Source organism: Cynocephalus volans, chromosome 12 (assembly GCF_027409185.1).
Source record: "Cynocephalus volans isolate mCynVol1 chromosome 12, mCynVol1.pri, whole genome shotgun sequence".
In the NCBI taxonomy this organism is placed as follows: Eukaryota; Metazoa; Chordata; class Mammalia; order Dermoptera; family Cynocephalidae; genus Cynocephalus; species Cynocephalus volans.
In genome coordinates, this window is record NC_084471.1 from 37,160,261 (window position 1) to 37,176,565 (window position 16,305).

Here is a 16,305-nt window from a genome sequence, read left to right on the forward strand (position 1 = left end):
GCATGGCCCACAGTGAACCATGTGCTTAAGAATTGGGGTGTCTTTAGAGAATATACAACCTCTCACCTAATCAATTATCCTTACCATAGGAGCGAAAAGAAACAGCTGGAATACACAATTTTTGGTCTTCCAGCGTTAAGAATTAGTACTGCAATTCATTAACCCATTGTTGCATTGGATGGAGTTTATTATTAAGGCTTTCAGACAGAAAAGCCAAAGCTATTTCACATTAGAAATATTGCTGATCTTTTTTGAAATGCCATTAAATGATTTTTAAAATTTTTTGAAAATTAATTTAAGCTCTACTTCAAAAAAATTGCAACATTTACTATATTAAGTATAATTAAAAGGCACAGAGATTGACCTATATTTTTAAAAAGTTCAGAATTTAGATATTTAATTGAATTTGAAATTAAATGTATAACAGAATAGTGCCTAATATATATTAGGTGCTCAATAAATTTTTGTTGAATAAAACAGCTACAATTAAAATCCAGAATGTACAAGGAACTCATACAATTTTGCAGTGAAAAAAACCTCAAATAATCCAGTTAAAAAATGGGCAAAGGAGCTGAATAGATATTTTTCAAAGGAAGACAAACAAATGGCCAACAGGTACATGAAAAAATGCTCAACATCACTAATCATCAGGGAAATGCAAAGCAAAACCACGTTGAGATATCTTTTCACCCTAGTCAGAATGGCTATTATCAAAAAGACTGAGAATAACAAATGCTGACAAAGATGTGGAGAAGAGGGAACTCTGGTGGGACACTGCTGGTGGGTCTCTAAATTAGTACAGCCATTGTGGAAAACAGTATGAAGATTTCTCGAACAACTACAGATAAAACTGACATGATACAGCAATCCCACTTTTGGGTATACACCCAAAGGAATGGAAATCATCTCATCGAAGTGATACCTGCACTCCCATGTTCATCACAGCTCTATTTACAATAGCCAAGATATGGAACCAAAATAAATGTCCATCGATGGATGACTGGATAAGGAAAATGTGGTATATATACACAATGGAATACTACTCAGCCACAAAAAAGAACGAAATTCTGCCATTTGCAGCAATATGGATGAACTTGGAGAAAACTATAAGTGCAATAAGCCAAGCGCAGAAAGAAAAATATTGCATCTCCTCATTCATAAGTGGAATCTAAGAAAGAAAGAAAGAAAGAAAAAGAAACAAAGAAAGAAACAGAGAAAGAAAAAGAAAGAAACAAAGAAAAAGAAAGAAACAAAGAAAGAAAGAAAAAGAAAGAAGCAAAGAAAGAAAAAGAAAGAAAGAGCACAATAAAATGTTGGACTTTCAGGAGAGAACAGACCTATAGTTACTAGAAATGGGAAAGGAGGAGTGGGAGGGTGGTTAGGGAGTAACTGGGAAGAATAATTACAATTCGTAATGATGAACATGCTAATAATGTTGATTTGATCATCACATACCGTACACAAATATTGATAGTCAACACTGTACCCCATAAATATGTATAATCAATAATAAATAAATAAATAAAAATTTTAGCAAAACAAATAAATCAACAACTAAATATTTACAGTAGAATATTCTTAAATTAGATTATTTCAGTAGGAGGTGTGTTAAGTTTTTGAATCACTTGTAGCATTTTAAAACTCAACTTGATTTTATAAAATTGTGGTCATTTCTCACAGATGATGGAATTTTCTGATCTTTACTTGGAAAACATTTAAAGAAAAGATCTATTTTTTCCCCTCTCAGCTAACTGTGCTTAGCTAAAGCAATTACAGATAATTTAAACAATGTGTGAATTCTGGGCTGTTTAAAAGTATTCTGGCACAAAGCAAATTTTCAGTTACAAGCATGATTTTCATACTTTAAAACATCACAAATAATAGCATCTCTTGCTTTTTAATTGGGAAATCATTACATACAAAGTTTTATTGTTCTATTCGCAGATCTATGGAATTTGAAAGCTACAAGGACCCCTGGATCTCCTTTATGTTTTTTTTGTCTCTTTTGTTTTTTTTTTTCCCCACTTCCCACATGAATCTAAAATACATACTTACATAAGTGTGTACCAGCAAATGATTTATAAATTTATGTATGAAGAACATCTTCGTAAAAAGTAAATTTGACTCAATTTTCTTCTCTTTAGAAGAGATTCACAACTCGGACCAAATTAAGTCCTAAGATTTTATTCACAGAATTTTAGTCTAGAAAATATGTTCGAGGAAAATTGAGGAAAAGCATAAGAAGGCCTAAAATATGTGTGTCTGTGTCTGTGTGTGTGTATATATTCATCTAATTTTCACCACAATATTCTCTTAATGGACAAACCAAACCTCAAATACCTCATCCAGTTCACAAAGACCATATTTGTGAAAAATGGATTTCAAGTTCAAAGTTAGTCTACTCCAAATTCCTTTCCAACATGCCAGTGTTCCTTTTACCTGGCTTAGTTGATTTGCAAGTGATTTAACCATGATCACAAACAAACTGGCGAAGAAAGAGCCAAGCAAGGACTATAAATTAGACTGCCTGAAGTCTAAACACAAACACTTACCAACACTACACTGTCTCTCACTGTTAAAAGATGCAACCAGGATATTAATTATCCTTTACCTCTCTGTACTTCATAATTCCAGTTTAGTAAGATTATATGCAGGTACTTCAAAAAGTACATGAAAAGATTAGTATTATATTTTAATTCAATTTCTCCACGAGTTTTTTTCAATACCCTTGTATTATATGTTATGAGTCATTCCCTAGTTAATACTTTTCCCTAGTTAATGACAGTTTTATAGGCTGAAAATAGCCTTTAAACTTAGAAGAAAGAGAAAGAGAAAAGTAGAACAGCACTTTCCTGACAATTATAGGCCTCCTTAAGTTTTTCCTCCATTTCACGCAAACAGATTTTCTTGACTAAAATGCTGTGAATAAAATAATACTAGGATTTAATTTGGTACAAGCTATGAATCTCTTCTAAACAGAGAAAAATTGAGTCCGATTTACTTTTTATGAAGATGTTCTTCATACATAAACTTATCATTCATATGCTAGCACACACTAGGGTAATTTAAAAAGTTCATGAAAACATTTGAATTATCTTGTTATTTCTATGTTTCCATGAACTTTTTGGAGTACCCTCATACATATATAAAAATTATTATATTGAAAAAGTAATTTAATGCACACATATATGTCTGTTATCAGTTTAATTCCTCCACAACAAATGCACGCTTCACTACATGCTTGTGAAAAAGGAATTCCTTTAAGCATTTCTCTCTTAAAGCAAGAAAAATGTTAAGCTTTCTCCATAGAGGATGCTGGAGGGACACTGCAGGAGAAAGAGACTTGCAATTTCTAGCACTGTTGGGGGTAGGTAGGCCTTATGGGTTTGAAAACCTCTGATACAGCCTGCCTGAGCTCCAGGCCCAGACAGGATTCCTCTGCATCCTTAATCTTTGGCTTAGCGATAACCTGTGCATGTCCCCCTCCACAAGGAAACCAAAGCCTGCTGCACCTTTTGCCCTTTCCAGGGCCCACTTTCACTGCATGTCTATAGCACCAATTGCTAATCACCTGCTTCCCCTCCTGCACTCCAGAAGGTTGACTAAGTTTGCCCAGTAACTCTTGACCAGCTCTGGCATGGCTAAATCAGAGAACTTCTGTGCTATCCAATGGCTAATTCATACCTTCTCCAAAGAGGTCTAAAACACTTTCAAGTTTGTCCTTCCTTGGGTACACTCCCTCAGCCCTGGGTACCATGTAGAGTTTCCTTGTATTTTTATTAGTTGCTCTTTAATAAATAGTTCTTACATTAAACTACTTGTATTCCTTATTTAACCTACTATATTTATTATATAGTCTGTCATAGTGTATATTTATGTAGAACATGAACTCCATATAGCCAACAATATGCTGGTCTTGCTCAGCACTCTCTCCCTGTGTGATGCACAGAGCCTTCAAGGAGTACTCCACAAATATTTTTGAATGAACGAATGACATGCTTGGCTTCAAATAGGCTGGATCTGTGGAAACGTGTATCTCATCATTAGATTATTTGAAATACTCGCCTGAAATGAAACCCTCACTATATGGATAAATTGTAATATTTAAAACTTATAAATACCAGGATTTTGGACAGGTCAGGTGCTCTTAGAAGCTATGGCAGATACTGTTGAATGTCTGTCCACCAAACAGGCAACGTTCTACCCATATTCTTTATCAGTATAGCCTGCCTCTCCTATGGAGCAAAAAAAAAAAAAAAAAAAAAAGATGATATTCTCTTTCCCAGCTCTTACGCATCTAAAGCATGACTATATTCATGCATGTATGCATCCATTCAACATATGTCAAAGGGCCTACTGTATGCCAAGGTGTTTTTCTAGGTACCTATAATACTTCATTAAATTCCCTGCCTTCTTAGAACATACACTGCAGTGGGAGAGAAGAAACAATAAACAAATAATTAGCATGAGACTCTTGTGGCCGATGAAATATGAAAGAAAGTCTGTTTAGGGCTTGGAGAGAGATTTTCCTCCCTGATAGACATCAAGCCCTTCAAAATCCCATCTTCATGTTCATTAACTTTCATTCATAGAGTGCTATTTATAATATACAACAACCTCACTTTAAAGTACATCTGCAACCATTTATTAGTCTAAATCTCATACACACAGTTTGGAAAGAAGTCCATAGAATGTTGATGGAAATGTTTTTTCTTGTTTTATAGAAGACAATATCCATTAAAAAATAAAGTGATATGAATATATCACAGGAGAGTGGAAACAATGGCTACATATTCATTTATTCTCTAACATAAGTGCTCACTATATGCTAGGCACATACAATTCATCTTTATATTTCCTTAAAGGCTTGTAGGAGTGCTTTGCATGTTGTAGGCCTGTAATCGCTTGCTATCATGATGTGTGGTTTATATAATAACTACAGATACATGTAATCATATTTAATTCTTGAGTTTGCTCAATGTGGGATTTTAAATGTATGTTATGTATATAAACTCCAGCTATGCACAAGTTATATATTAATATCTACTTTCACTTTAGTTATTCCTTTTAGTCTCTCAATCTGCATAAAACATTGGGCATAGATATCTAGTAAACCTTTCTGCAACTGATCTTAAGATTTCTAAAACACTAAGTTATTAAAAATTTAAAGAAACAAACAAAAAAAGTTCATGTAAATATTTCCATTATCTTTGAATTCAATTTTGCCACAAACTTTTTGAAGTGCCCTTGTGTCTATATTCTCTTTTACTGATTTTTTATGCAATTTATGTGGCTAAAATTAGATATTTATTATCTGTTCTTGATTTCTTTTTATTGAGGACTTGTTGATTTACTTATAAATGAATTTGACTTTGAAAAGTTTATTCATCTTCCTCTGTTGAAATTAATTTGATATTTGCATGCTCTTAGAAGACTTCAGAGAGCTATTTCAAATAATTGTAGAGATTATAAAATGAAACATATAAATTTTAATAAGTTTTACATCTCCACTTTTTGTGAAAATTAGAAGACCTATTTTCTACAGAGTATTTTGTTCTTTATCTGTTATTCCGTTTATTATTTATTTGAACAAATAAATGTGCTTGTCCTTGTTATATTTTAAAAAACCCACTAAGTTATTTATAAAAGCCTTCATTAGTTACTCATTACTAGTAGAAAAGTTCAAGTCTTCAACTTTACTTTCAAACTTACCTAACAAGAGGCTTCCTTTTTAATCCAATTTTATTTTGCATTGCTTCAGTTTGTGGAACATTTCATTCAGATAGACTTCTCAATGTCCCACAAGTACACATTCATATTTCACCACCTGCCTTTGTTTAGATGGCTTTCTTTCTCTTCATCCTTATTTAAATCCAATTTGTCATTCTAGGCACAAATCAAGTGCATTGCCTTCAAGAAGCCTTGCTCACTCACTTCAACCACATTAATTGCTTCACTTCTGAACAATATTTTTCTTCATATTCAGAAAATGTAGTACCATATTAAAAAGGCTTAGCATACATTTCATGAGAAGTTTAGATATGCCCAGAGAAGAACTTGAGTAGGGGCTGATCATTCACTATTACAGAGGTATTGTGGATTCTCAACCTCTAGCTAACTGTGAAAATGGAGCATATCCTGGAAAGTGCAGAGATGATTAGAAGGAGGCACCTGGAAACCATTATCAGGTATATAGTAAGGAATGAACATTCAATAAATGGCTCTTGAATAAGTTAACAAGAATGATATCAATTTATATTCTACTCTTTTATCAACTAAGCTATGTATTTTAGTCTATGAAAGAATAAAAGGCAATATATCAACAGGTTTGAATAAGAAAAGATGGGTTAAAGTTGCTGCTTTCCTTCACTAATTATTTTTGTGTAAAAATCAAATTAATTAAATACATGTGTCTCATTTACATTAGCAGTCAAAGAAAAATAATCATTATAAATAAGAAAAGATAATTACAAGCAATTTTGTAAAGCTATAAATTGCTCTAGCAATAAAATTATTATTGTAATGCATACATTAAGTATTAAATGGAGAAACTGAGAAAACCAAAATCATTTAGTGAAATTAAATATTTTACCTAAATATTAGCTAAGTAGGGATTTATCTTGGCATATCCATTTTATAAATGGCATTTTTTGAATGAAAATGTAACCTGTTTCATCTTTTTGTAAACCATATGATAGATTAGAAATCTAGATAGCAGATGACCACCTAGGCCTCTTGTAAAGAAAAAAATTTAATAGGAAAAGTACAGAAACGTCAGGAAATTCTCTAAGAAAAGACAATATTTCTTTAGATGGCTGGCATGCTAAAAGTGCATTTAGAAAAGGAAGACAATTCTGCTTTGGGGTTGTTTTAAAATTATGCAACAGAAACATAAAGGACAACAACAAACAATGAAAACAATAGGTATTATTTTTCAAACCCTTTATAATGTTAGGCAATATACCACATGCTTTACATTATTTTTACTCATTTCTTCTTCATCAAAACTCTGTGAGATAAACATAATTATCCCTATTTTACAGATAGTAAACTCATTCTTAGAAGTTAAATAAATTATCCAAGGTCATACAACTTATCCGTAATGGTGGAACTGGGATTTTAAACCCAATCAGATATCATCTGATTCCAAAGAATACATGTTACAATACTATTGCAACATTGACAGAGAAATATCTAGAAAAGCTCAAAGGCTCAAAGAGTTTCACAGCTGCAGCCCATAAACTACCCTCTAGATTTGGCTTGCAAAGCTAAAAATAAATATTTTAACTTTAATAAGGTGACAAGTTTTGAGAGAGAGAGAGAGAGAGACAGAGAAAGCTGGAGGAAAAAAAGCTTTCAAAATACCAAAGCTGTAAGTGGCTGGCCCAGGGCCATGAAGGCCTAGAACCCAAGGACTATGAAGGTTAAAAGATTTCTATAAAATAATAGGCTAAGCCAAATATTTTGGTTAAGCAACTATTAAGGGTAGGTTTCTTAAAGGCCGAACCAGTTAGTCCATGTTCCTAGATGCTTGAGACAGCTTTAATGATTCTTCTTTTATAGCTACGTGTAGGTGGCGATTGTAAAGAACACATTAAGCACTTATTTTGTGCCGAATATTGTTCTAAATGCTTGATATTTGATCCCAATAACAACTCTACAAGGTAGGCACTTCTATTATTACTCCATCTTAAGGATTAAGTCATCATTCAAATCCAGGAAAGTTAATGTCAGAGCTCACACTCCTTAACATTACATTATGCTGATGCTATAGTAAACCAGTAACTACGGTAATTAAATAAGTAGTATTTTATTCATAATCATTTTGTAATTTAATAAGAACTCTATTTTTCTAAAGTGGCTTGTCTTAAATTGTTACTTCATAAACCGGTTTAGAGATCAGTAGTGTACGCAGTAATGTCACTTATTAACAGATAATTGAAATTACAGTGAGAATAGCATTATTTCAGTTCCTTAGAGAATGTGTTAAGAAATGAACTTTATATAATAATCTTGTGTACTCTAAAATCTATGATTCAGTGTCACCAAAGTAAAAGATGAGGCTTGTGTATTTCAGGATAGATGCTGATTTATTCAGCTATTTATGTTTTAACACACAGATAACATATTATGAACTGAAGTTTTGATATTCTATAAAGTGATAAGGCAATTTGGGGGTATTTTTGGTTTATTTTTACCTACAATACTCCAAAGTGATATCATGTGAGTTTGTAATATGTGATGCACAAAATAGATAGCATTATTCATTATTATGCATGACACAGATTAATTTCTTTTGAAATGGAATATATATTTTGGAAATTGATGTAATTAGCACATTATGTTAATGACTCAGAAAATGTATATTAGATGAGTAATTTTACTTAAGTAAATAAACCTAAAATATTTCTTTCTCACCCATATTGACTAGAGCAACATTTCAATGACCAGATTCTAAAATCAACTAAAGAAAATTCAAGAAATCCAAGAACTTTGAGGCCTGGGAAATATTTTCAAATTAGACATCTTAAAATTATTATTTCAAAAAGAAAGTTAAAATTTATCAAAATAAACTTGCACACATTAATTAATTTTAACAGTTATAATCTAATAAAGCCCTGGATGAAAAGGGGAAGTCAGAGAATCATTTTGAAATTTTCATTTTTCTGAAGAACACCATCCGGATCATTAAATTTTTCATATTCAATCAAATATTGATTTTGTGTGTATATGTATATACACATATATATGTAAAACTATAATATCAATGAGTAATACTTGATATAATATTCTTGAAAAGTACTTTTTCAAGAATAATCAGTTATAATGAATTGTAAGTTAATGTGTAGACTTTTGAGTTTCAATATACTTTGAGGAAATTAACAAAACATAATATCAAAGCATCTTTTTTATTAATGTGTCATAACATTTTAGAAGATATTTCAAAATATCTAGGGTGTAAGTTAAATTAAGACTTTAAAAAATTAGGCTCTATTCCCCTGAAATACTACAAGATATAGATACTTTTAAATGTTTAAATTTTTTCAGTTAATAACAGCAATATGATTTTTGTTGAAACCATTATTTATATATTATGTATGTAAAGAAAATTGTTTTTTCCCCAAATTAAAGGTAAAGATATGACAGGTTTACAAATATAAAATATTATTAATAAACATAAACTATCATGTATTCAATGGGAATAGCGTTTAACGACATGATTTTTTGACAGTATAAGATTATCTAAAATTCTGCTATTTTAAAAAAATTTCTTTTAAAATTAAGTTCACCTACAGTATCTATTAAGTCAATGACAAAAGGTCAAAATACACTATTTTCATATATAAATCTAGCTTTTTACAATTAGCCAAAAAACTTCTTTTAGAACTAAATGATCAAAGAATTCAGTATGATCCACAGGACTGCGAGAGTGGGAGACATTGAATCACAGAATACAGTTAAAATAAAAGCTGATGCTGTTAATTTTAGAAATAATTTAATTTTTTTTTATATCAAAAGAAGACATTTAAAGGAAGAAAAAAAATTCAAATACACATTCCTGGGCAGTTCTGGTTGCTGGCATCATACCCTACTATCTGTAAAAGAATTCTTGTTGGCATGAGGTTCCATCAACTCGTTTGTGATTTCTAAATTAATTCTGAAGGAAACCACAACTTACTTGAAGATCCCGCTGAGTGTCTATGTGCCTGATTTTTTTTTTCTCTGTTCACAGACAAAGTACTTCCACTGGTCATGGAAAAAAGGTCTAAATCCGTGTCTTCTCTGCTTACAAGTCTTGCCTGGGAGCAATGGGAGAGAATGTATACAATCATGAAACAAAATATGGCATTTTCTGAATGCAGCTCACATTACCCCAAATAAACAAACAGGCTCTGTCAAACAACCTTCTTCAAAATGATACCACAATCCTTTATTGCTGCCCAGGCAGAACAAATGCACTATGTCAAAGCATTTTTTGCAAATAAGATCTGATTTTAAAATTGAGGTTTGCTATTTGAGTCTGTACAACAAAAGAAAACATTTTAGTACTGTAATTTTGATGAAATCAATCTTAAAGTCAGCTGATGAAACTTTAAACAGCTTAACATCACTTATTTACCAAGTGTATTATTTAATTCTTAATCGAACATTGGAAATGTCATATTGGATTATTTGCTGCAATATTTATATTTTACTACTTATAAGTATTTGTCTTATCAATAAAATTCCCTGTAATGCCTTTCAGGCCATATTTGCATGCTGCAAAGTCACAGACAACTTCTATTACCAACATCAAAATATTATAGGTTAAATCTAATTTTGGAGTAATGGCAAAATATAGAAATTTCAAGATATATTATTTTAAGAATATAAGGATTAGATCATTTATTTCACCTAAAATTATTTTTGAACTTTTATTACTTCCTTAGAATGAACTCAATAATCAAAAGAATTACTTCTTCCTTACAAAATATTATTTTACATGATGCATAATGCCATAGTCAGAATTTATCAGGATTCAGCACTGAAGTGGGGGACAATGACAGGATGTAAAGCCAAGCAGCCTCCGAGTAGCTGGGATTTAACCCAAACCACAGTATGATTGAAATCCTGTGAAAGTGCATTATTCTTAATGTTGGATGTGAGAAAAAATTAAATAAAGCAAAATAAATACATAAAACCACCACTGTGGTTAAAAAGCTGTCTCCTTCCATATGATGAGATACAAGAACTCGAGGAACCAGAACCTAATCCATCTTCTTTCAAACATATATTTACCCTCCTACTGACATGCCCTCCTGTCACCTTTCTCCCACTTTCACACACGTGAACTTCTATCTATCTACCTGCCTATATTTTCACCAATTTATCTATTTTTAATTGACAAAAATTATGTATACTTATTGTATACAACATAATGTTTTGAAATGTGTATACATTGTGGCATAGCTAAAATGAGCTAATTAACATATATATTACCTCACATACTTATCATTTTTAAGTAAGCGAGTGTGGCTATTGCTGAACTCAAACTAGAACCCATTGTATAATATTAGTCTTTTTTTGATGAAACTGGCTGAGTGAAATAATTGCATTGTCAAGAAACTTCAGAAGAAAACTGTTTTCAATGAAATAAGTAAAAATTGGCTTCCAATTGACACTTGTGATTTATATGAAAAATGTTACACATTTTTTTTCTGAAATTTATTTTAATTAGTACACAAGAGTACATGGCTAACATTCCCATTAGAATGGCTTTATCAATGTTCAGACTTAAAAATAACCAGTCAAGAACAAAGGAGAAATACCAAAGCAATACCACAATTTTGGTGAGACTAGTTAGATAACAAGGAACCTCCTGCTGACTAAAGAGACATTAACTATAAGTCTCAAGATTTATTTATTTATTTATTTATTTAAATGTTTTGTTTTGTTTTTATAGGTTAATGAAGTTTATTTATTCTAATTTGATGACATAATTTCACCACATCTATTTAGAAAGTAAACATCCTACTCTGCCCCAAGTAAGAGGATACTTACATGTCAAAAAATAAAAATTCCGAATACCTTCCAAAAATCTCACTATCATCTAATTCATTAACATTGAAAAGAGTGCTACTTCCAAAAATAGAAATTAATGCCAGTTATTAATTAGGGGTCAGATTATACAGAAAATCAAATTTAGAAATAAAATTTAACAGACACATGATTTCACAATGGTGCCACCTAGCAAACTAAATGCAAACCTAGAAATTTTATACATGGGCTAGTTACATGTCTGCCAGTGCATCTGGCACAGCCCATATGCATTAATATTGAGATTCTATTTCTGAAAACATTGGCTTTCAAACTGAATATAATTTTTCCTGTTACTGTTAACAAATAGAGAAATCGTAAAGAAAATGTATCTTTTCTTCTATATAACGCAAAATAGATACAGTATACTTAAAAACTGAAGATCACTGATCATACATTCAACATATATTCTACAAAAATGTATGTTGAATTCTAAAATGCTGTAACTATTTTCTATGGTTATAATGCAATAAACAGTCTTGAGTTAATGTCAGATAAGAATTTTGTAATATGTAATTTGATAGCAAATATTTATTAATAGCAATTTCACAAAATTGTTTTAAGTCTTTGTTTTCTGAACACATCTCCTTTACGCCTCCACCTATAAGGTTTGTAATTCTCCCCACCCCCATATTTTCCCAGTGAAATGAAGGGAATAAAATTTTGGAGCAGGGCTTTCCAAGCATTTGAATTCTGATTTACTTCCAACCTTGGCGACTTAATTAAAAATAGAGATTCTCTCTCATTTAATAAAGGGAGTTCCTCTTTATTCCGCATTTTTTCATAAACAGGATTTTATTGGATATTCGTTTTTAAAATTTGGGATTTTTGGAAGTTAAGATATACTAAACAGCACACATAATAAAAATAAACCTATGTACATATTACCCAGATTTTTTTTTTAAAACAGAAATCAAATGTTATAAAGATGACGTCCCGTTACACACTACCTTGTAGTTTTTCTACATGTTTGTTAAACATTTTTTAGAGTATTATATACACACATGGTATCTTTACTCTGCAACTTGCATTTTTCACTTTATATCATATCTATGAGATCTAGATTTAGTTCATTTATTTTAACTATTTGAATAATTTGCAAATTATGGCAAAATTATTACATATGCTATAAACATATCACATCATTATTTGTACTATTTCTAGACATGAGTGATTTAGAAATCTTTTTAACTTCAGTTGCAGAAAGCTGAGTTATGCATAACCCTCCATTCATAGTACAACATCTTTGTGCAAACTCCTTTCTCATATAAGGCAGAAGTGTTGTTACATAACATACATGGGTGAGGAGGGCACTGTAAACATTTTAGATATACACATATAATTTATATGCAGTGAAATGCACAGGCCTTAAACATGAAGTTCAATTATTTGCAAAATTATTATTTTGAAATTTTAAAAATTAAAACTCACATATAATTTGTAACTACATGTAGTACTGAGTTCCCCGTGCACCCTACAGCTAGTTTTCCTCAATCGCAACATTGTAAACACAGTACAATTAACAAAACCAGGAAATTGATTTGGAACAATACTATCACTAAACTACAGACTGTGTTAGGACTTCATCAGTTTTTACATACACTAAAATTTTTTGTTTATAGTTTTATTACACATTAGCATATGTATAGATTCATATAACTCCCACACAATAAGGTAATTTCAGTATTTTTAATTTTATCCACACTAATGCGTGTATAGCGGTATCACATATTGGCTTTAATTATTTCCCTAATGATTAATGAGGTTGAACATCTTTTCACGTGCTTATGAGAGAAGGAGAGAAAGAGAATATAAATTTTTCTCCCAGTATGTAGTTTGACTTTTCATTTATTTTCATTCTATGAATGGTGCCTTCCTAAGGGCAAATGTTTTTAAATTTAAGTACAATTTATTTTTATCTTTTTCTTTTCTTTTTGGTTTATGCTTTTGGTGTTCTATATAAGAAATCTTTGCCTATCCCAGGTTTATAGAAATACCTTACTATGTTTTCTACAAGAAGTTTCATAATTTTAGCGTTAACATATAGGTCCAAAATTCATCTCAAATTTTTTTGTGTGTAAGGAGTATAGGAGTCAAAGTTCATTTTTTTTTTCTGTGTAGATATTTAGCTGTCCAGCACCATTTGTTGAAAAGGCTACCCTTTCCCTCTTTGAATTGTTGGTATTTTCTAGAAAATCAATTGACTTTATAAGTATGGGTATTTTTCTGACCTCCCTATTCTTTTCCATTGATAGATTCTTCTACCTTTATACAAATAACACCAGTCTTGATTACCGGGGCTTTATAGCAAGTCTTGAAATCACATAATATCTTCTTACTGTTCTTTTATAAAGATTGCATTGGCTATTACAGATCCTTTGCATTTCCATATACATTCTAAAATTAGTTTGCTCATTTCTATCAAAACACTTTCCAAAACTGCATTGAATCTGCAGATAATCTGAGGAGAAATGACATCTAATAATTTGAGTTTTCCAACCATAAATACGGTAAATATCTCTGAATTGTTTTAAAGCAGTGGTTAGTAGCTATCAGTGTAGAGGCCTTGCACATCTTAGTGTTAACATTTATCCTTAAATATCTTACATTTTTTGGCACCGTGGTTAATAACATTTTTAATTTATTATTTAAAAGCCTATTACTAATAAATGGAAATACAGTAGATTTCATTAAATTTGAAAATTTTTCAGTGATTAATTTTTAAATTATTATTTTTTTCAGCTTCAATATCTTTTCTGGAAATTCAGTTTCATATATATCAGATTGCTTAATATTGTCCCATAAATCACTCAAAGTCCATTTTTTTCCTAATGCTGTTTTTTTTTCTCTGCTCCATTTTGAATAGTTTCTCTTCTTTTGTCTTCAAGTTTATTTATCTTTTGTAATGTCTAATAAGTCCAACCATTATTTTTTTAATTATATTTTTAAATCCTAGATTTTTTACTCTTTTTTAAAGTTTCCTCTTCTCTGTTGAGATCCCCATCTTTTTCCTTAACATTTAAAATCTGTACATATTTATGATAGATTTTTAAGGTTCTTGCCTGCAAATTCTCACATCTCTGTTATTACTTTATCTGTTTCTAGTGGTGATTTTTCTTTTGTTTATAGGGCACATTTTCCTGCTCTTTCCAGGTCTAGCATTTTTTTTTACTGGATATTGGATATTGTGATGTTACTTGTTTAGTGTCTGGATTGTGTTATCTTCCATTCAACTATGCTAATTTTTATTCCGACAGGCCATTGATTTACTTGTTGATCAACTTGACCCTTTTGAGCCTTACATTTATGTTTTATTCACATGGATCTAGAGAAGTTTAATCTAGGTATAGTGCAGGCCTCTCGTAAAGTTGATCTTGATGTGGTCTTAACTAAAAGACTGGAGTGTTCTCTAGACTGACCAGAGATCCACTGTTTCTCAGCTTTGGGTAATCTCTAGAATCTCTGTTCAGGTCACATATTCCCAGTAGTTTTCTTCTGGACCTCACAGAGTTCCACAGTACACATATGGAGCCTAGTATTTGGACAGAGACTTAAGGACATCACTCTACCAATTACTATATTTCCTTCTCTAATATTCTGCTTTGGAAATACCATCCACCTCAGCAACTCTGAACAATATCTCTCTTTCTTCTAAAGTCAGTGAAACCGCCATGCTCTCTTTGGCCTTCCCCTCCCTGTGCTGCAGCCCAGAAAGTATTTTCAGACTGTCAACGGGAACAATCGTGGAACTCAACTGATGTGTTCCTTTTATCTCAGTAATCACAGTTCTGTGCTGCCTGTTTTTCAAAATACGAAAAGTTATTTAGTCTATTTTATATTTCTTTTTAAAAAATTTTTCCATTAGAAAGGCTAGCCTGACACCAGTTACTATATTATAGCCTGAAGTGGAAGCAATTTTTAGAAAACATATACAAATTGGTATTAAAATTATGTCTACTAATTTTTAAACTCAATATTATTTTTTGAAATATATCTATATTCTGTATAGTTTTAGTTTCCACCTGCTGCATTGTATTCCATAATATATATTCATCCAATTTTTCTTATTCATTTTCTTAATGAAGAGCATTTTATTTGCCTCTAACTTTTCTATCTAAGTAATGCAGCAACAAACTTTCTGGTATATATTCTTTGATAGCTCTATGCAAGAATTATCTGGTAGAAACTTATTTATTTTCTCCAAGAATGAGCTTAAAGAGTAATAGAGCATACAAAGACCTACTTTAATAAACACTAGCAGACTTATTTCCAGAGTAATAGTGCCAGCTTCTACTTTCACCAGTTGTGCATAAGCATTTCTACATTGTTGACAGCACTTTTCATTACCCAGTTTTCTAATTTTTGCCATTTTAATTAGCATAGTCATGAGACTTAGTTTTCATTTTCACTCTTCTTATCTGGAAACTGATCATCTCTTCATATATATATCTTTCTCCATTTAGGCACCGTCTCTATGAACTGCCTGTCTATATTCTTTTTCTAATATATTCATCATGCTATTTGACTTTATATCAATCATTTTCAGATTTTTTTTATATTTAGATATTAAGAACTTGTTAGTTTTAGACACTGAAAATAGTTTTTGCATGTCTGTATATGGCTGTTAACCCTTTTAATAAAATCCTTAATAGGAAGAAATATTTAACGCAGTCAAGTCAATTGATTTCATTTTTATCCTGTATGGTTTGTACTACAAGCATTTTTTAA